The following is a 21,524-nucleotide window of genomic DNA, read 5'->3' on the forward strand; positions in this document are numbered from 1 at the left end:
CATCACAGCATGGACCCTTCCTGCCAATCGCGCCATTGCCTACTGCCTAGAGACGGCTTATGTGGTGCTTGAAGTCATCTTTGTCACAGATGAAGAAAGGACAGCGTTTTCTGGTAGCCCAAGACCTCGTATCAGTTTTGTTTGCAATCGCGCGGGTATTGGGGAATACAAAATTCTCTAACCGGGAGAAGCCCTCAAAGGAAAGTTCGCTTTCCACCCGTTGCGAGGTCAAGGCTATAATTTCCCCGTCTCCCTTCTGCTAGGGGATCATTTGACAACCGAAACAGGAACGGGCTTGTTTCATACAGCCCCCTCCAACTGGCTTGAAGATTTTTTCGTGGGCCAAAATTTTGGATTAGAAATTCCCAAAACGTTTGGACAATCTAGCCTGTTTCAAATTCTGTTCCTTTGTTTGCGGGAGCGAATGTCTACACAGTCAATCCTCAAATCACTGAAGTTTTGGAGCAGCGAGGGGGCCCTTTTAAGCCATACGAAAATTCTCCACAGCTATCCCCCATTCTTGGCGGTCAAAAACACCCATTATCTACCGTGCAACAGCCCAATGATTCTAGGCATGGAAGGGCAATAGAAGATTCGCCTAAAAGCCCTTAAGGGAATAAAAAAGGAACGCTGGATTCCTAAATGGGGCGCGCTTGGATTTGGATCATGGTGGCAGAACGACCCGATTGGTGTTTGTCGCTTCAAAGGGTCTGGGGGTTACCGATTACACTTTTTCTCTGGCCCAAAACGGGAGAACCCTTAAAAGACCCACGGGTCAATGAGCGCATCCTCGAAATCATAGAGGAAGAAGGAACAGATGCCTGGCGGGCTTTGCCAATTGAGGTTTTTTTGGGCTCCCTTTATGGCTGTGAGAACTATGAGAAGGCAACCGACATTCTGGATGTGTGATTTTATACAGACGTGACCCACGAATTTGTATTCAAGAGACGTGACCTGCCTTATCCTGCATTTATTTATTTAAAAGGATAAGACTAACACCACGGGTGTTTCAAATCCTCTCTTTTAACAGCTGTTGCCCTTTAGGAAGAGACACATTATCGTACTGTCTTACCCCACGGCTTTCTACTGGATGGTGCAGTTGTCTTTATGTCAGAATGTCTTTATCCACAAGGCAATTTCGTTCTTCCCCAAGAAGTGAGTGAAAAGAAAGGGGCAAATATTTTAAGACTATGGGCTATTTCGTCTGATTTTGAAGGAGATTTTCGCGATCAGATCAGCCCTCAACTGATCAAACACGTGGAAGATGTTTACCGCCGTTTGCGTAATACCTTTTTTTATCTCCTCGGAGGTCTTTTTGATTTCCTATATTTACCCTTCCACCTCTTGAGTGGTGGTTTTTGTCTCGTCTCCATCATCCCAAGAGGCTCTCAGCTTTTTATCGGCACAACTGCAAAGACGTCCTCTACTGTGATACCCTTAATGGCTCTTCAAGGCGGGCCATGCAAACGGTCATGAAAGTGGTTTTGTTAACCTTAGTCCAGAGACCCCGTCCCTTTTTTTTCCTGTGAAGAGGTCTGGCAAACCACGCGGAAAGAGTTGATGTCTGTTTTTCTTAACCTTGAAGAAAGCGTTCATTTAAGCTCTTTTACCCCTGAAGATCAGGCACTTTTGGGTCAGGCACCTACTCTTGTGGCGTGGCGTACTCAAGTCGCGACAGGAGCCCTTGGACAGGCTGGGGCAGAGAATAAAATTTGGTCCAGTCTGTGAGCTTGGCCTATAGTCTATGCGCCTCCCACGATGGAAACAGACTTGTCTTCTGACCTTTTAGAAGAGCTGTCTTGATTGCAGATTGTCTCTTCTCTTTGAGACCCCTCCAGATTCCAGTTTGCAGATGGAAGATTTCCAGGTGGGCGTTGTGGTCGAACAAGCTAAGGGAGAAAAAGCCGAATGGTGCTGGAAGATTCTTTCTGAACTCACAGCTTCCTTGTGTCAAAGATTTTGAAAGGTGCTCAACCTATAAAATCCCTCAGTAAATTGATGCTAATTATGGTGGTCCTTGGAGGGGGTGGGGGTTGGATCATTGGAAGGTGCCTATTCTACAATCCCAAAACCTGCATTTGGTAGAGACGTTTTTTAATAATTTTTTTCTTGTTAAAAACAAAGAAATTTTTGCAGCCAAAAACAAGGAGTTTTTGGCTGTTCCGAGCAAAAATCTCTGCTAAATGTTTCTTAATGTGTGGCTTTGCTCTTGCGATCTCTTTTTTCCTGTTTTGTATTCCTGCTCAAAATTTTCTTTTTGTTATGTGGAATTTTTTTTTTATTTTTGGGGGCGCTTTAGGAAATCTCATTGATCATTTTTTTGTGGGGAGGGGTCATCGATTTTCTTGATTTTTATATCGAAGTTTTGCTCTATCTTTCAATATAGCGGATGCTTGTATTAAATGTGGGACAGGTCTTGTTTTCTTTGATAAAATGATGGAAACGATCCATTTGATCATCACTTTTTAAGGAATAAAAAGAATGTTTTTGAAACGTCATTTGAAACTCAAATTATTAATATTTTGCGTGCTTTGGGGTATCCGTGGCTGTGAACTTGTCCGAGAGACTCTTGATATAAACTACAGTGCGCCCGATGAATTCTCCGAAACCTTTATTGGATGAGATTTGGCCATTCCCCCTTCTTTTGATAGAATTCCCAAATCGGAATGTGATGGGACAGAGAGTGATTCTTTTTTGGCATGTTGTCCTGTCAAACCTTTAGCTTCGCCTGAACCTCAAACTGCAGGTCCTTGAAAAAATTGAATCAAAAGGTCATATCTTTGGATAGACGAAAGGCCTCATGACTAAAAAAAAAACCCTAACCTTTTTCACTAATCGATTACTTATCCGTAGAGTTACTTAACTAATCTTCACTTCACTAGGTTTTTTAGCTCATAGTTATAAGTTATTAGTTATAGTTATTAGTTACTAAACTAATATTTATTAAACTAGTAATTTTCACTTTTATTAATAATTTACAAGATTGTATTTCTACAGAAAAAAATAGCGCCTTCTATTGAAATTTTCATGACAGTTGAAACAAAGACACTCCCTCTTTCCCAATTATTGCAGTCGGCAATGGGTGTTTAACTGTCGCCAGAGTCAGTAATCAGTTTCATTCCGTCTCTTGGTTTCTGGATTTAATTGTGTCTATTATTTTTGAACGCTCAAAAACATTATCTTCTATTTCTTCGAATAACTTTTTTGCATCACTTGCTTTTTTAATAACATCAAGTAACAGGGCAATGTCCAGCTAGAATCTAAATTTTACTTTGAGTTCCGTTATTTAATAAAGAATTCTATTTATTAAAGAATTAACCAACAAAGTAAAAACTAATACAAAACTTACAACAGATGAAGATGGTGTTCATCGCCACGGCATAGGCGCGGCGACGAAAAACCAACCAGATAAAGTAAGTGTCCAACACGGTGGTGACCACTGGGACCATGTAGTAGTGGGCCGGCGGCAGATATCCTTTGATACAGTCGATCCGGTTGAAGAAGACGAGACGAAAGAGAAAAAAAAGTTCCTCAAATCAGCACGGTCAGAGCGTTTAGCCCTAAGGCAGCTTCTGGACCAAATTGCTTTAGCTCATCATAAAAAGTCCTTTGAGGAATGGGATGAAAAACACCCTTTCCTAAACTATCCTCAAGGAAAAAATAACGGATTCCCGGGGAGATCTCTTGCGAGGGCGTCTCAAAAATGTTATGGAGAAACCTACCTGCTTCAGGGGCTCTGGGCCCTCAGGTGGACCGTAAATGATATACCTTAAAGAGTTTCGAAGATTACAAACGGCTCATCTGTCCCATAGCCAAGAGCAGTTCTTCTTTGTGAAAGGCAGCCCCGTAAAAAATAAAATGTTGTCTTCTATTGTCCGCGTTGCTTATGCCGATGTGGTTCCACCGTGGCGCTTTCCCGGTGTCGTTTTTTTTTCTAAAATTACTTTGAACAAGGTTGATGTAAACGTACACCCCGCCAAAATAGAAATGGGTTTTGCAGAAGTTTCTTTTGTGAAAGAATTTGTTCTTTGCGATATGAAAAGAGTCTTGACGATAAAGAGGAATCCCTCATCTCAGGCCCTTTCTCAAGAGGAATTAGAAGCATCTCAAGCCTTTCCTCTGAAAACCAAAGCACCAGCCAACCAAGACAGATGACGGGAGGGGCTTTTTTTTTAAAACCCCAGCCTATAGTCCTTTCCCCCCCAAAATTTTTCTTCCCCCTGCTCCTTTTTTAGGGTCTTCCGATCTTCTCCCTCTCATGATTGCCCCCAAGAAAAAAATCTATCGGCTATGCCATTGGCCAAATCCATCAAAGTTACATCGTAAGTCAAAACGCAGAGGGTTTTTTAATCGGACCAGCACGCAGCTCATGAGCGTTTGATCTACGAAAAATTAAAAGGGGCTATTGAAAGAGGGGACATTGAGAGTGAGGCTATTTTAATTCCTTTCCTGGTTCCAACTGATTCCTCTCTGCTTTGTTTTTTTTGTTGAAGCCTCCTTTAACAAATGCTGCCTTGAACTATGTGTTTGGGGGGAAATACATTGGTTTTAAAATCTCTGCCTTCTTTACTGAAGGGAGAAGAATGGGACATTTTCATGTAGGATATTACAAGAACCCTCTGTTCACAGGCAGTGGGCTTTCTTCGCTTTTGTCTCTACGGTCGCATGCCAACGCTGTAGCGTCTGGGAAGGGGAAGAAATTGTCTCTCATGGAAATAAATTACATTTTGCGCGAGATGGAAAAAACCCTAACGCCAGTGCAACCATGGAAAACCTACCTATACTCAACTAGGCTTGTGCCAGATGGATTCTTTTTTTAGACGTAGTGCTCGATATGAAAGTGTTAAGCGGTATGGTACTTGGAGGCTTCAAGTCTCTTCACTTGATCCTTATCATCTGGGACATGTGTTTAAACTAACCCCCTTCTAAAAGAGTACGCCTCTAAACAGCACCCAAAGCTCCTTGAAAAGTGTACTGCTCTCGCCGGTATTGTTTTCCTCCTCTTCGCCTTCTTTAAAAAAAAATATATTCCGTAAAGGCTGAGGAAATCAGCTCAATAAGGGTGCTAATGACTTCACCTAAAAAGGATTCTAATACTTGCTTCGGCGTTTAAGCAACAACTGCTGGATGGCCTCGTACCCTTTCAGGGGAAGGCGACAGACCCTCGAGGGAGGATGAGACGGGATGAATCAAAAGAAATACTTTGTTATTGAATTTCGGGTTCTGCTTGCATTGTACCAGCAGCTTTAGTAGCCCTTAAGATGGCTGCAAAAAGCATTTAGCCCTTTGACTAATTCTCCCAGCCTTACCCCTGAAGGAAGAATAATAATTTTCTTCCAACTTTTTGTGACTTCCACTTCTGATTGTTGAACTTTTTCTGTGCAACCTCTTCTGTAGGCCCCCGGTTGAGAAATTTCTGTTGATTTAGTGATTTTAATAGATTGTATTAAGTGTAATAGAACGGCGTGTGCGTCATTTGGCCTACGGCTATGATGACGCATCACACCTGTACAGCTTCCGGTGCAACCCCTTCTCCCTTGCTGTCGACGCCGCGATTCTTTACCTTCTTAGATTGCATCTCCATGCATAAATTACGCGTCCTCCACGCATATTTCAAGCCCCTTTTACCCCATTTAAATACTCTTTAAACCTCAATTAAGTGAGTTGACAGAACTGTCAACTCACTCGGGGGTGGGTTTTCTATGGGATACCTTTTGCTATCGTTTTCCTTATACTATGTCGCAACCCCACTCTTCTCATATAAAAGGGTGCGATATTCTTCTCTCCACACGGCAGATCCTTTTCGTAGTTTGACCGATCGGGTGTTTCCGATCATCGGTCCAGTTGTTCTCCCTTTTAACAAGTGTTGTGTTGTGTGACTTATTCAACTACATCCGAGTAAAAGGTACTGTCGCCTCTCTCATCCTTCTTCCTCTTCATTAGTTATCTTTCCTATCAATTGTATTTTCAGACTATACTAATAAACATTTACATTGTTGAGTCACGCCTCATATTTTATACATTCGTTCCCGTAAGAGACAAGATGCACGCGCCGTGTAGTCTCTTACATCTGGTGGCAGCGGCGTACGAATAGACTCACAATGTTTATGAATAAGAGTATCAGTCTGGAAACAGTTGATTTCTTTGCGCGTTTGCGTGAGCAACGCAATTCGGAATCAAGCATCATGACAGAGAGCTTGGTTCCCCCAGTTAAAAAACCAAAGTTATCTTTTTTACGAAAAATTGGAATCTTCAATCTGCCAGCGACATTGAAAAAGCCTTCTAGATGGGCACGCGCAAAGGCCGCTATTTGTAATAGCTCATCTCTTCTTGCAAAGACTCTTTGTTTTTTTTCGAAAAGAAAAAAGTCTGATTTCGAACAGAATATTGATGAATCACCAAAGACGACGGTCAAGGAAAAATTATCTACTGAGCAACTGCAAGAAAACAGGATCACCCGGGCGAGAACATCCTCTCGAATTCAAGATATCTCTGACAGCAACGTTCCAGAAGACCTTATAGAAGTTAAGAATCAAGAAATCGTTTTGCCAACGTACGGAAACGGAATCAAAGCGTCCGGAATGCAAAACTTTGGCAACGGAGACATTCCTGGCAATCGCAATACGTCAGAACTACGACAAAACGCAACCAACGCTACACGGCTTGTACATCAATGCTCCCCGGTCGCTTTTGCTACCCCCGATAGGAGTTCGACGCCAATAGCTCCAGTCGCAAGTTCAGTTCGTTTTTCCACCCCCACTTCTTCACCGCACACCGCAACTCATCTTTCCAGTAGCGTTCTTATACACCCTAACGTCGCTACTGCTGCAGACCACCTTTACGGCGAATCCGAAGTGCTCGTCATCAAACAACCGCGTTCTTCAGTGGTAAACGAAAATATTATCACTTTTGGGTTTCGATTGAAAAATATTCTTGAACGTGGCTACCCCAAGAACGCCCAACCTACAAAAGACGAAGAAACTACGCGTCCTCTGATATTCAGACAACAATTTCTTGCTGGACTTGACCTTCAGACAAAGTATAAAGTTCGTTATAAACACTTTAGAGTCTACGAAGATCTCGTAAGAGAAACTGACAAATATGACCGACGGCTAGAAGCAAAAAAAAAAAAAATCAGAAAAAGGAAATTTGTAAACGATGTGACATCTACCTTATCACAGTCTGACTCCCATCTTCTCTGGCAGGCCATGGAGACACAAAATGAAAACATCAACGCCATCACGTCGCTGTCACGCTTCAACACAGACCCTCCAGATACAGCCATCGAACTAATTCCGAACGAAGACTTGACCAATCGTATTATGGAAATTCTGCATCACCTGATTGCATATCAACAAATGCCTCTCAGTGCTCATCAACATCTCCATCCGTTCAACTCTCCAACTTTAAATGTCCAAACGAACGAAGCCAATCATTTTAGTTTAGCCAGAGTTGCAAGGAAAATGATCAACGCAAAAGGAGAAAGAGGAAGCCTAATGCCATATTATAACTACGGAGCTCCCAGCCATCAACCATCAAGCTGTTCCAACAAAGAGATCATTACATGCGGCTTGGCGGAAAGACAAATGGGCGTAACTGTGTAGACACCAACGGGAGACATGGGTCAGTTGATAGGAAATCCTTGGGTATCGTGAGGTCAGAGTAGATACATTAAAACTGAACAACAACAAAAGTAACGTATTATTTAGCAATAAGTTGTATTTTTTATTTAATTTCTAGAAACAGAGAATTCCTCATTACGACATGATTAACAAAAGATCTCCAAGAAAAAAAAAAGGGAAGCCTGGTTTGAACGTTTTCGGATAGATTTTATTTTTAAGGTTATCCTGACATGAGGAAAGTGTCAGATGGATTTACGGTTACAGTTTAGAGGTTAGATCGAAACGGACGTTGCGGATGAATTTTTGTTATGTTAGTCTGGAACAAGAGATGTTGCCGGATGAAATCGATAAAAAAATAAATATGGAGATTAATAGGATTTGGTCATGTGCGTGGGATGAATGCTAATAAAAGTTTAGTGACATTGAAACGGCGTTATAATAGGAACAGTTGCTTTGAATCGTCAACTATAGAATTGTTCAAATTCAGGAGCGAAAGTTTTCTAGTGTTAAACGTTGAATAAGTAACAAATTGAAGCTTTTTATGATTCTTAAATTATTTTAATGGAATAACTTTCAAAAATAGTATAAAAAGTAAAATGTATCAGTCAAACCTAAGACGAGGCCCTATCAGCTAACGACCCATCGACCTGCTAGACAATGCAAGGAACTTGACGAGTAAGCAACAACGAAACGTATGGTAAAATTGGAAAAAAGAGTTAGTTTATCAACCATCGGACTTCAGACCGAAGCAAAAAAAATAGCAAGTTCTTGTGCATCAGCTGTCTCATCACCAGTTCAATATTTGTTTTCGCCTTTCTCATCGCCTTCCTGCATGATTTCTTGATTTTCGCGCTCCTTTTCGACATTTTCTCCGCATTTTCTGCAAGCTTCACCGCGCGTCAATTCGTCCCGTGTTCCAGTTCATCGTCGACGCCGTGAAAAAACTTTGGATTCTTCACCAGCAGCGAAACTTCAAGATCTTCTACCATCAATCAACCAATTGAGTAGATTACGGGACGTAATCAAAGGGGCCCCGGAGCCATGTAATAGAACGGCGTGTGCGTCATTTGGCCTACGGCTATGATGACGCATCACACCTGTACAGCTTCCGGTGCAACCCCTTCTCCCTTGCTGTCGACGCCGCGATTCTTTACCCTTCTTAGATTGCATCTCCATGCATAAATTACGCGTCCTCCACGCATATTTCAAGCCCCTTTTACCCCATTTAAATACTCTTTAAACCTCAATTAAGTGAGTTGACAGAACTGTCAACTCACTCGGGGGTGGGTTTTCTATGGGATACCTTTTGCTATCGTTTTCCTTATACTATGTCGCAACCCCACTCTTCTCATATAAAAGGGTGCGATATTCTTCTCTCCACACGGCAGATCCTTTTCGTAGTTTGACCGATCGGGTGTTTCCGATCATCGGTCCAGTTGTTCTCCCTTTTAACAAGTGTTGTGTTGTGTGACTTATTCAACTACATCCGAGTAAAAGGTACTGTCGCCTCTCTCATCCTTCTTCCTCTTCATTAGTTATCTTTCCTATCAATTGTATTTTCAGACTATACTAATAAACATTTACATTGTTGAGTCACGCCTCATATTTTATACATTCGTTCCCGTAAGAGACAAGATGCACGCGCCGTGTAGTCTCTTACATAAGCAACAGTGACAGTGCTTAATACAAACGTGTCCACCCGTGACAATAACGCCCTCCTTGGAGGAAGCTTAGTTGTGATCATCACTGGCACCACGTTTTTCGTTTTGAGATACCGCATTTTATCACGATTATTAACCCCAAAGTGCTCTAACATTAGAACTAAACTTTCCAGCATAAAATGAGAAGAAGAAGACGTGTTCCCTGTGTTTTTAAGTCCGACCACCAACCCATAACCAATCAAAATATTTTCTCGCACACTTTCAAAGTTCACAATATCCTTAAAAATGCCGAACCGGTAGAACTGGCAGAAAAGGAAAAGGAAAAGCTTCCATTGCCTTTGCACGATCTTGCGTTGTCTGTTAAGCAAAATTTTCCCGGTCAAAACAACACTTTTGGACCGGGGTAATTTAATACCTGGCGTGGGTACTATACTTGGTTCAGTTTTAACGGGCTGTTGAATGTTTCGATTAATTCTGAATGCTCTCAGAAAGGACACGAGCTAATCGTTCGACGCGTTCTGAAGGAGACAAAGAGGGGTCAGGTAAAAGCAATTAAAGCTTTGCAGAGAAAGACAAGAGTTCCTCAATGACAACTTCCTGAGACTCATGTGAAACGGAGGGATAAATTAGCAAAACCTTAGTCATGATATTTTCTTCAAAAAAGTTTCCATCGACAAAGAATTTCTATACAGGCAACATCATCCGTAATAAAAAGGAGGCTTCTAACGCAATCCTCCTGCACTTATATATATACACCGATATCTATTACTTGGTGATCTAAAACTTGTTGTCAAATCTATAAGTTTTTGAGCGTATGTTTATTTGTTCCTCTCTATTAAACAATCAAGTTTTAGGCATCTTGGCGCCAATTTTACATATTTTGAATAAAAGTCAACAATACGAAATATGATTTGAATCGGTCGTAAGAAACCTATGACTTCCCTGACATTTCAGCAAAAGTAAGCCATACATCCTCATTAAACGATCTGGGTCACGACTTCTGCTGGATCAGGAAAGACGAAAGTTTTGAAGAACCGCCTGTTGACTTTGATGCTTTCAGGAATTCCTCTGGAACGGCAACTCTGTATCACAAGTGGCGGTTGCGGAAATGGCTAATTGTCTCCAAAGACGCCATCGACAGTGGACAACCCATTCTGAAGATCTGTTAAAAGACGAAATGGAGGCCTTGGGTCTTCCCATAAGTACATTTTAAAACCAGTCCAGTAACTTTTTTCTAATCTTTGGGATACGCCCGGAGCCTAGAAAATTCAAACAAAAAACTCCTAACATGGTGTTTGTCATTCTCTGCTCAGTCATTTTCCTCTGGAGGCTCGCTTGAGTCCACATTTCACCATTCTTGATGAGATTTAAACCCACTCCCTTAAAAAAAATCCAAGATACGGTCTTTCATCATGCTAATATTGGAAAAGATCCAGTCGTATCTCAACCATTAGGGTTCTGGTTGAACAGTTTTCCGAACACACCCTCAGGCCTTTGATTACCGATTACCTGAAGGAAGGCTCGCTTTTGAGCTTTCTCGCAAAGGATCCAGAGAAAGCCCACAAAGCCTTTCTTTCCTTGGAGCATTTTCTCAAAATTCCACCCTCTTCTGAAGCCAATGAAAAATTCTGGATGTATATTTAAACAAAGGAAGTGCCTCCGATCAAGAGAGCGCCCAGATTTTACAAAACTGGCATCACACACCTGAGGAAAAGACTTTTGAGCAATATGTGACCATTTTTCTGGCCACCACCCAATCTCTACGAAAACATCTTGCGTCCAAAGCCCTCCTCAAACAGTTTCCTTTCTCGGATTGTGTGTTGAAGGCAGAACAACAACGCCTCTTAGAATTACCCAATTTTCTGAAAAGGCAGAGGATTTTTGAGGTATCTAAAGCTATTTTGCATCTGACTTTAGCAATTCATCGAACGTATCAGTGACTAAAGGGAGAAAAAGCATTTATAGATTATGACTCTCTGATTACCTTCGCCATTGGTCTTATTCATTCACCTCAAGGCGTAATTTATAAACTGGTTGATGGCCTTGATCACTTCTTTATTGATGGTGCCCAAGATAGAAGTCCTGATTAGTGGCGGGTGATTCAGGGGATTTTGGACGCATTTCGACACAGATAAATAAAGAGTCAATTGGGGACCTTAAGTCTAACCTTTCCTTTCCCCTGCTTTTACCTCACCCAAGAAAATGAATATAAAAAAAAAACTAAACTTATGGAGATTGATGGTGGGGGAGGGGGGGAAATAGACGGGGGAAAGCTATTAAGCTAACAAACAAAACAGAATAAAAACAATAATTGCAAAGCCAAGAAACCAGAAATGACATGCTTCAGGGCTATTTTAAAAAAATTTTCAACCAACTAGGGGGGGGGGGGCTTTTGTCCTTCCAGCTCTTGTTTTCGTTGGAGGAGGTGGCGCCACAACTTCATCCGGCGGATCGATTGGTGAAATGGCGGATGATGGTGCCACCACATCATCTTCCTCAGCGGCTTGCTGGACCAAGCTTTCATCTGGATGGTCCGGCATCCGACCATCGCTATTATTCCGACATTCCGTCGATCCCAGCGAAATGTTTGCGTCGGCCCCAAAAAAAGCCAATGGAAACGATCTACAACCTGATAGGTGACCAAATCCAAAGTTAAATATATCACACACCCACCCAACCAAACAAAAGCGACGACGGCCCGTCTAACGAAATGAATATATAGCTAAGCTACCGTTCAAGGATTAAACCCGTCCGTCCGTCTACTTATCATCTCATTTTCAGCAGAATCAATCGCTGGTTAGACACACACAAAAGTTGCCTATGACCCTTCACGGTTCCATTTCATATTCCCTGCGGCTAGCTTCCAGTGGCTTAACATTTTTTGGCAGACAACTATACAAAAAGGTAAAATCTATTGTACTTCACGTAAGAAGTACTCCAATGTCTTGTTGTTGTTGTATGTATTGCACTTCACGGCAGCGTTGCCAATTTAACTTTTAATTTCCAAAATATTCTTCGTCTCAATCGTCTATGCTGTAATGCTGTTGCGGGTTGCCCAACTGTTTCGACTGGGTTACAAGTTTCTTGACTAGGTTTAAATATAATTTGAATTGAGATATACGTAACATTTCCTATTGGCAATACAATATTGACATGACAAACTCAATAAGACCTTGGGAACAGTTAGATTTTCTCTTGGAGATTCATATTAGGTTCTTCGTTGAAAAAGATGTTATTATGCGCTTAAACAGTCTTGATTCTTTTGATTTTACGCATTGAGTGATAACGGCAATAGGCGTGACAACGGGAGGTTTGCATAAGAGAACGCGAAAGTGAATCATGGAACATGAACAAGTCGAAGGTTACATTCGAGGTAATTGACCCATCAACTTTTCGAAGAACGATTCGATCCGGTGTTTTATGCAACGCTCGACAAGGTCAAGTGTTCACTATGCTTTGCTGCAGTAAAATGAAAATAAACTCCATGTTAATGAATTTTAACAGATTTTCATTGACAACATTAACCAGGGCCTATAATTATACCGTTATTTATTAGTAGCTTTGCTACCATTAAATTAAGACTGAAGCTGCATGATTTTTAAAATTAAAATATATCACGCTTGGTTTCAGGTCGGTTTTGGCGTGATGCGCTCGACCTAATATCCTCCGCCTTCGTAAAAAAAACAAGACTGGTTCGACTTTTCACAATGAAAATTTTTGAAACACGAAAAAATAAAAGATAATCTTCTCTCGTGTTTACCGACATATTGTTACGTTTCTGATTGTTGTAGCGCCCGGTAACCAGTAGTCCCACGATCTTGGAAAAAACTTTTTACACCATTAACTTACATTTTTAACTTATTTATTTTCATTTTTTAACTTAACACTTAGCGAATTTTAGTTTTGGAAAAAACTTTTTACACCATTAACTTACATTTTTAACTTATTTATTTTCATTTTTTAACTTAACACTTGGCGAATTTTAGTCATTGACAATAGACCTAGTAATCATATCCTTGCTCGTATCTTATATTTACTGTCAAACATGATTGAAAACAAGAAATATATAATAGGAAACATGTTACGTTGTGTTCTTTGTATTGAGTTTTCTTTTGATTTGTCCTTGTTGATCGCCCTTTTCAAGTCGGCCGCAACTTCAATGATGAGCCGTTTTCACCATCTTCTGGAGTCCGGAGAAAGGGATGTCTCTCCTGAGAATTACTTGGATCCTTATTGAAGATGAGGTAACCGCCGCTAACAGTCCTTTTGAAGGGTGCGTGTTTTTGAAAGAAAAGTAAAACAGAATGCAGAAATTTTTAGTTCAGTTTAGTCTCTCTTACGAGAATGTCTCTCTCTAAGTTGATGGTCAAAGGGAAGAGTTTCGATAGTCACAATGAGATTTTGAAGTGCATCAATGGAATCGAGTTACAGGATCACGTCTATTTGCGCCGCGGCACTTGCCAAAAAGTCAAATCATACAATAACCGAAAAGATGTAAGTCTCACTTTACTTATCTTTTTGAAAATGTTTCAAAATAATAAATCTCATGCTATAGGTACACAAAAAATTTGACCCAGAAGTTGAGTTTTACAGAGTCGAGTACGTCTGCCCACACAACAATTCCGGCAGTAGATTGCGTCCGACCTTGGATAAACGACCAAATCAGAATACCATGGCATGTGATTGTCCGGTCCGGATTAATTTGATCTATGATAAAGAGGAAGGAAAGTTTGTAATCAGAAAATCAGTGCTTGAACACAAGAACGCCCCGATTTCAGCCGAGCACGTTAAAACTTGCTAGGAAACGGTACGTTTATACAATTGTAATTTCAATAAGTGCTTGTTAGGGATATACTAAATTTGTTGCATTATTAGGCACATGGTTTAAGAAAGTCTTGAATTCGCCAAACAAGCTTTAGCCGTCGATGCGCAGTTCACCAGATTGCTGTTGAAAATTACGATTATCAGTAAAGATTGGATAAATCTCAATTAAAATTTGACTGGTAGGTTACAATTGCTGTTAGCAAAAAGTTTGGTTCAATAGCTTAAATTTCTACTCTTAACTACAGGAAATGACGAAGATGAATGGCAAAACACGGTTACCATTTTAAGAGAGCTAGAAGAAGAAAATCAGCAAAATATCCAAATTTCTGAGGAAGACAATAAAGGAAATGAGCGGTCGAAAAATGTTGTGCAGGTTGTTCACGAGCCAAACGGGGAAGTTCACGGACAGAATCGCAAAGAAAATTATACTCCAAGATATGAACTGTATTATAAATGGACGGGACTTACGGCACCAACAATGTGGGTTTCTCACTTTACCACTTGTGAATCTACACCATGTGAATCTAATTGGTGATATATTTTTTATGTGTTATGGGGTATATGCTGACTAGTTAGACTTATACTATCCCTGTAATATAGTTGATTTTGCAATTAGATCGAATAACTTCATGAAAACTTGTGATAAATCTGATTCAATAAGCTTAAAAGTATTGCAACTGCTGGAAAACATTAAAATTATGTTTAGTTAACATTTATTTTATAAATTATTCTTTATAAATATAAGTATAAATAAATATATCATAAGATTAAATATCACAGAGTTTTTATTGACAAATTGAAAATAGAGACACCAGAAACTCATGTGTTTAGGTGTTATCAAGCCTAAAAAAGAGTTTGTTAAAATGGCTGAAGAATATAGGAAGACGACCAAGACATTTTTGTGTGACTATTGTATGGCTATGTATGTATTGTCTATACAGCAGATATTGATAATTTCCTCCGAGAGTCTCCAATCAATTTCTGGGGTGAATCTAAAACCAACACCCACAACAAAGCAACAGTTCTTGAAATGATAAAAAAAGGATTTGAGTTTCATGGACCTGATGTGGGTTTAGAGTGGTTGGAGAATCTTTCACAGTGGCAGCAGATCAAATTTGGAGATTGGTGCAATCTTGTCTCATCTATAGCAACTGACTATCTATTAGTCTTCGTCAGAATTGCAAATAAAAGGAGATGATTATCAAGAAACTCAGATACCATGATCTCTACATCTTGATAAGACAAACTCATGTTACCATTCACGTTAGACTGTCACTTAAAGTGGCACTTGCATGTAAATAAAAAAATTGCGGCTGGAAAAAAGAGCATTTTTCTCGATTAAATTTAGCTTAAAACCTAACCGGGACTACGAAAAAAACGACTCAAATTTCTCTATCTTACAGCTATTAGCCAATTGTCCTGTATGGCTGCTCCGTTTTGCCCCTTTTTCTTTTTATTGAGAAGGAAATTAAGCAGCTTTGATCCTTCCAGTGCACAATTAAGCTTATCTCGACTAGTGCTTTTTAAAACCGTCTCCTCTGAAGGTTGTTTTTTTCCTTAACATAATTCCTATTGATCTACGTGTACGTGAGATTAATCAACTTTGGTACTGCACTGCATCTGATGGTTGGTTTTCAGCGGCATCACTCTGCCTTGTTCAATACCCTTTCCAAAATGCGACTCTCACAGTCTCACAGATAGAATGTTAACTATTCTTTGCCACCGTACATATTTGCCCTTGCACTGCTCCGTCCGACGATTTTTATTTAACTTTAGCTCTCTCTGCTTCGTAATATCGATACTGCCTTCTATCGACTTGCATTACTCACGTTCTTGATTTTAATAGTTCTGCTGACTCTGTTTTTCTTGCTATGTAGCTTTCTGTCTTGCACGCGATAACCAGAGACTGCCAAGTGATAGGGGGTGGGTTTAATGCTAAAAAGTGGCCAACAACACCACAGATTTTGAGTTCGTCCGCTATGGCTCCACGCTTTTTGAGTCTGTGCGACTATGTGCAGACTTGCTGGCACCACTCCGCGATAAAATTTGAATTTTTATTACCAAGTAAAACGAAAAACTTTGGTTAGCCACCATGGGATGATGTTTACCAGGAGATAGTTTTCAGGCTGTAACCCAAATCCTACCTACCAAAGCCTCTTGTCGTAACGCCATAAAAAGTCTGACTCAGAGTATGTGACTGACAGAAAGGCAGACCTGCTCAAATAATCATTCTGTCAGGGAATTTTTTCCCTCATTCGAATCAGCTTGTGAAATTCCCCCCCCCCCCCCCCCCCCCCCTACCAGCTTTGTGCTGAAGTAACGTAAATTCTTACTGGTCACTCGCTTCTAAACACTCATCAATATCGGTTTGATTTCCTTGTTGCCCATGCGGTTATGTGCCAGAGACGGTTGAACACTTTTTTTCTTGCTTCTTCTTCTCTAATCAGCGTATTCTATTTTCGTTGACGGCCTCTGGCCCTCTTTCACACCATGCTGTCTGTAAAAACTTCAATCTCCTTCTCCCTAAAGAGAAAGAAGAAGGAAAGCTAACATAATTTAATTAAGAATAAAAGTTAATTACTTAATATTAAGTTTTCGTAGCATACATGGGATACCTGTTGGTTAGCGAAACATGCTTATCAGCTAGTAGAAGCTAGAACTAGTAGCAGCTAGTAGCAACAGTAGCTAACAGCAACTAGTAACAACAGCTAGTAGCCGCTAGAACAGGCTAAGCGGCCTGAACAGGCTCAGCGCTTTGAACTGGTGCTGTAAACAAAAAGAAATTAACACTTTCTTTGATCAATAAATAATCAGCAATGTAGTTAACACTTACTTTTCAGAGTAGATGAAAGGGGTGGGCTTTACAACAATTGTGGAAAGTTTATTACTTTTTGAGTGTATATTTTTTCAGTGGCCCCCAAAATGTTTCAAACATTTTGTGGTGGACATTAAGTGGTGGATATTATATCCACCACTTAATCCATAACTTTATTCACTACTTTATCCACCACAGTGTCCAAGGATACTTGGGTAATATTGGCTTACATTCTAAAACAAAAACAAAAAATTAGTCGAAGCCAAATTTTAAAGCGCAATAATCTACTTAGTTTTTTTTAAATTTTAGGTGACAGAAAAAAAGAACGAACGAAGAAACTGTACAAAATGCTTCTGATATTTTGCGCGCTCTAATACGCACACGTGTTTATCTAGGATACACTGCTGTTTATGTCTATGTAATACCTTAATGCGGCTTAATATGCGATTGATGACCAAATCATGTAAGAAACTTTTGGGACCGTACAGTAATTTGGTGATCTGTTATATTTTAGTTGATTTATTACGCTATTAGAGTATCTATCTCTAATCATAAAAATATAAGTGACTCTAGAATTGTGTTTATTGTCCCAATTCCACACACAATTCCTCCATAGTTTTCTTTTGTTCAGTTTCCAGTACTTAGTTAAGTAGTAAAGTTATGTACTGGGTGAATATATCTAATTTTATATATACTAGAAGAGTTATCATTAATTTTCCATCTCGAGTATGGTCCATGTCCATTTAGTAATCATCTCAATCATGAAATTTTTTTTCATGTTTTAAAGTATATCGGGTGATTGATTAGTATAAAGGCTTAAGAGGACCAACAAATATGAACACTTAAAGCAACTAAGCAGTTTATACTTTAAATGCAATTTTTCTCTATGTGGTTTTAGTTTGATGAGAATGCTGATTATATGACTTGCATGAACCGACAAGTTTGATCTTCTTCTTCTTGGTTGGTTTCATTGCATTACCTAGATCGAGGCCCAAGTATATCTTTGGTGTGGAATTGGCCCACCTAGCTGCGTTGTATTTTTCACGTTTTATTAATTTGATTTGTGGTTTTTTCCTCTTGTAATTTCGTTTTTCACACCTGTTCAGGTCACCATATATTCGTTGATTTTAAAATTCTGATGGCTGGGCAGCTGGTCTCTCTAAAAAGGAGGCAGTAGCTATACAGTTGGTCTCCCCTCCCCTTCCTTAACCAGATCACGAGAAGAAAAATGAAGAAATTAAAACAGAAAAATGTAAATTTCTTTCTCCCCAACAATGTTGTCGTTATCAGCATCATAGCCATAGGATGTAAAAATATTTGGAAAATATCGTTTAGAAAATCTGACGAAAATTCATTAATTTCAAACAATGAAACTTCATTAGTGTTCCATTTTTACAAGAATTTCCGAAATTCTTATTATCATTTCCCACGACAATTTACTTCAGTAGTTCGTGTCTAATATGGAGTACAATTGAAAGCAATTTTCGTATTTTTTCTTACATGAACAAGACGCAATGGCGTATCATAGCTATTGGCTACTGAAACAATATTTAGCTTAAAATCCACTTTGTTTCTTTATTGTGCGATGATTTAAGGGAAGTGTTTTAAGTTTCAATATCTTGTTTGCTTGTAGAAATTCTATTTTATATTCTACTGTTGCCGTATCCCATTTTTTGGTACCATCCTACTTATAATTTTATCGTATCTCATACCATATATTCTGGGTAAGAGATCCTTATCCTTTCCTGGTATGAGTGGTTCAGAAAATTAACATCTACAGTAAGTCAATTCGGTTTCTTCCGAAGGCGACGAGACGGTCTTTGAGATGTGCCCCAGTAGTTTCCAGTTGATAGACTCTACGACATTTTTCTGCATGCTTTTCAAATTCAAAATTCAAAACGGTTATGCGCTGTGATGACACAGTAATTTGCAGTTGAATCTTGCTGATTGATGGAACTGTTGGAACGGGACACTGTGGCACGTAAATTTGATGCACCAGAATCCTTACTCAATCCAATTCTTAAGAGAGTTTTCAGGTCAATCAGATCAGTATGAAGGACTGCTTCTAGAGAGGAGATTTTTATGAAACATGAAATGGAATGTTTTGAATTATATTTTCTTCTCGAAGAATCATCCCTAATTGGAACTCCTTTTTTGTCTCTGATTAGACGATGAATTTACATTTTTAACCTTTTGAACGTCACAGTAAAAAAAAAATAGCTAAGATACATTCGATTTTCTCCCATGCTACGCTTGATAAGGTCTCAGACGAAAGTGCAATACGATTGAGTAAATATAAACAGTGGTTCCTGCAACTTCAGCCCAGAGATGAACGACTAGTGTTGACAAATGCAACATACTTTTGGTGGATTCCAAGATTGTATTGGTTTTAGTATTGTATTGTATGATATGTATTGTATGTATGTTTTGTATTGGTATTATTGTAGGGTTTTAGTACCCAGCCACTCCAATCTGCTGAGGATTCTTAAGTGTTGCTGGTTGGATTAATATTTCCTCATTCAATCAGATCTTTACTTGTATTCGACACCATTGTCAGGAAGTAAAACGCCAATGGGTCTTCCTGTCTCCGTTTTAATATTTTGAATTTGCTAATTTGCATCTGATTTCATTTTTAAAGAACTTGGCACTACCAAATCTAGAAACGTCCCCCCCCCCACCCCCCCCCCCCCCCAAAAAAAAAATGTATATGTAGACGGAACCATTGGTATTGGTTTACATAAATGGATGATGAATTGATGATGAATGAGGTTGTTTGAATGTGGCCTAACGTAAGGAAGTTCCCATAGAAAGGTGGTGGACTAGACGAATTTGCAATGTTTAGTCCATCAATTATCTTAGAAGATTATATGTGATGTATCTTGGAATGGCCAGCATGACCTAAGCACTCGTACCAGATCTGCATTGAGTTAAAAATATGTCTGCTGACCAGTGCTGCAGTGTGGTTGCATCGGATACAGCGTATTTTGAATCCCAGAACTAAAATTGGGGAAAATATCGAAAGAAATTGATGTGTTTTGATGATATTTTTTGACGAACACAAATGCGTAAGGGAAGAATGCATCGTGACAACGGCACCCAGAAAAGGCTAATTGGCCGTATACCTTGGACACAGACGAAGGGGATTCTTGATCACATTGGCCTCGTCGATAATTAAAAGCTGCCCTAATCAGGAAGGTGAAACACATCACTCTCGAAACACGTCACTTGTTAAACATACTCAACGTCAGAGTGATAAAAATACTGATAGGTTGCTCGCCGCAATCGAATGAATCGTTTTTTTTTTCAAGCGAGTTTTCCAAAGGATTTTAAAATAAAACAATGGGTTACTGGGAGGCAATCCACGCCTAAGAGATTACATGACAACCTCTAATTGCGTCAACAGGTGACATAGTCACTGGAACTCGTGAGAAAGTGAAGGGTATAAGAGACACTTAGCGTAACCGTATGCAACGGCTGAAGAACGTTAACTTAGTAAAAATCGGATGGCTTCTTACATCAATTTGAGGATCTTTCGGCCTTTGACCGTGTGAGAGTGCGATGGGATGGTCCCCATATCTTTGGTAATAGCTTTCTTTTTCCTTGATCGTGGTCGCCGCAGGCGGGTGGAGCACCAACAAGTGTGTGGGGTAAGTCGCCAGAATGGAGGGACTGGAAAAACACCTTTCCGTACACGGAAAAGACATGATAGAGGACGAACTTGCCACTTCTGCCTAGTATCAGCGATCGAATTTTCCTTTAATTCTTGGACGTGAATTTTCGGGAGCCTCGAATTGCAAACCGTGAAGAAGGATACAGCGTTGTGTTACTGAAAAACACTATAAAAGCTAAGAAAATGGAGCTTCTTCCTCAGTCTTGTTTGTGTTGAATATTAACTAATATGAGACTCGCGTTTTGTTCACTGTGATTACGTTTCTTTGTATTTGAGATTGCGACACAAGATTAGATCGAGATTAGAACGCACTCAAGTAGCAGACTGAGTTACACACACAGAGAGAACACTCGATGAGAGAGAAGAGAGGGTAGGGAGGGAGTTGCCAGATTTACACAATTTAGGATTGACAACATAAATTCAACATCCCCACTCAAACCAAAATTGGGTGAACTGATATATCTTCCTTCTTAAGTCCTGGAAAAGCTGGACCAGCAAGCGCCTTCGTTCCGCAAGTTGTTCTTTGGTTCCGACGTGACTAACCACGATACTTCCATCCGTTTGTTGCTCACGAACATAATGATATCGTACGTCAGTATGTTTTGTGTGGCGATGAAATTCAGGATTGGACACCAACTTGAGTGCTCCTTGATTGTCGCCAAAGAATTCCGCAGGCTGCATTTTCGGGTTGCACTCCAACATCTCGAATCGGCGAAGAATCCGATTGGTGTATTGCTCCTGAGAAAGATGAATGACACGGCGGGTGCAATCCCTGTCAATTTTTAGGCCAATAAAGAAGTCTGCGTCCCGTGCTGTGATGTTTCGACGATAAACACACGGATCAGCCAAATTGTTCCTTATTCGGCGGCGACCTTCAAGTAGTGGTTGAAGCTGCCAAGTCTCGTTTAATCGTAGCGATTCCATCACCTCCT

Source organism: Daphnia pulicaria, chromosome 4, assembly GCF_021234035.1.
Source record: "Daphnia pulicaria isolate SC F1-1A chromosome 4, SC_F0-13Bv2, whole genome shotgun sequence".
Lineage (NCBI taxonomy): Eukaryota > Metazoa > Arthropoda > Branchiopoda > Diplostraca > Daphniidae > Daphnia > Daphnia pulicaria.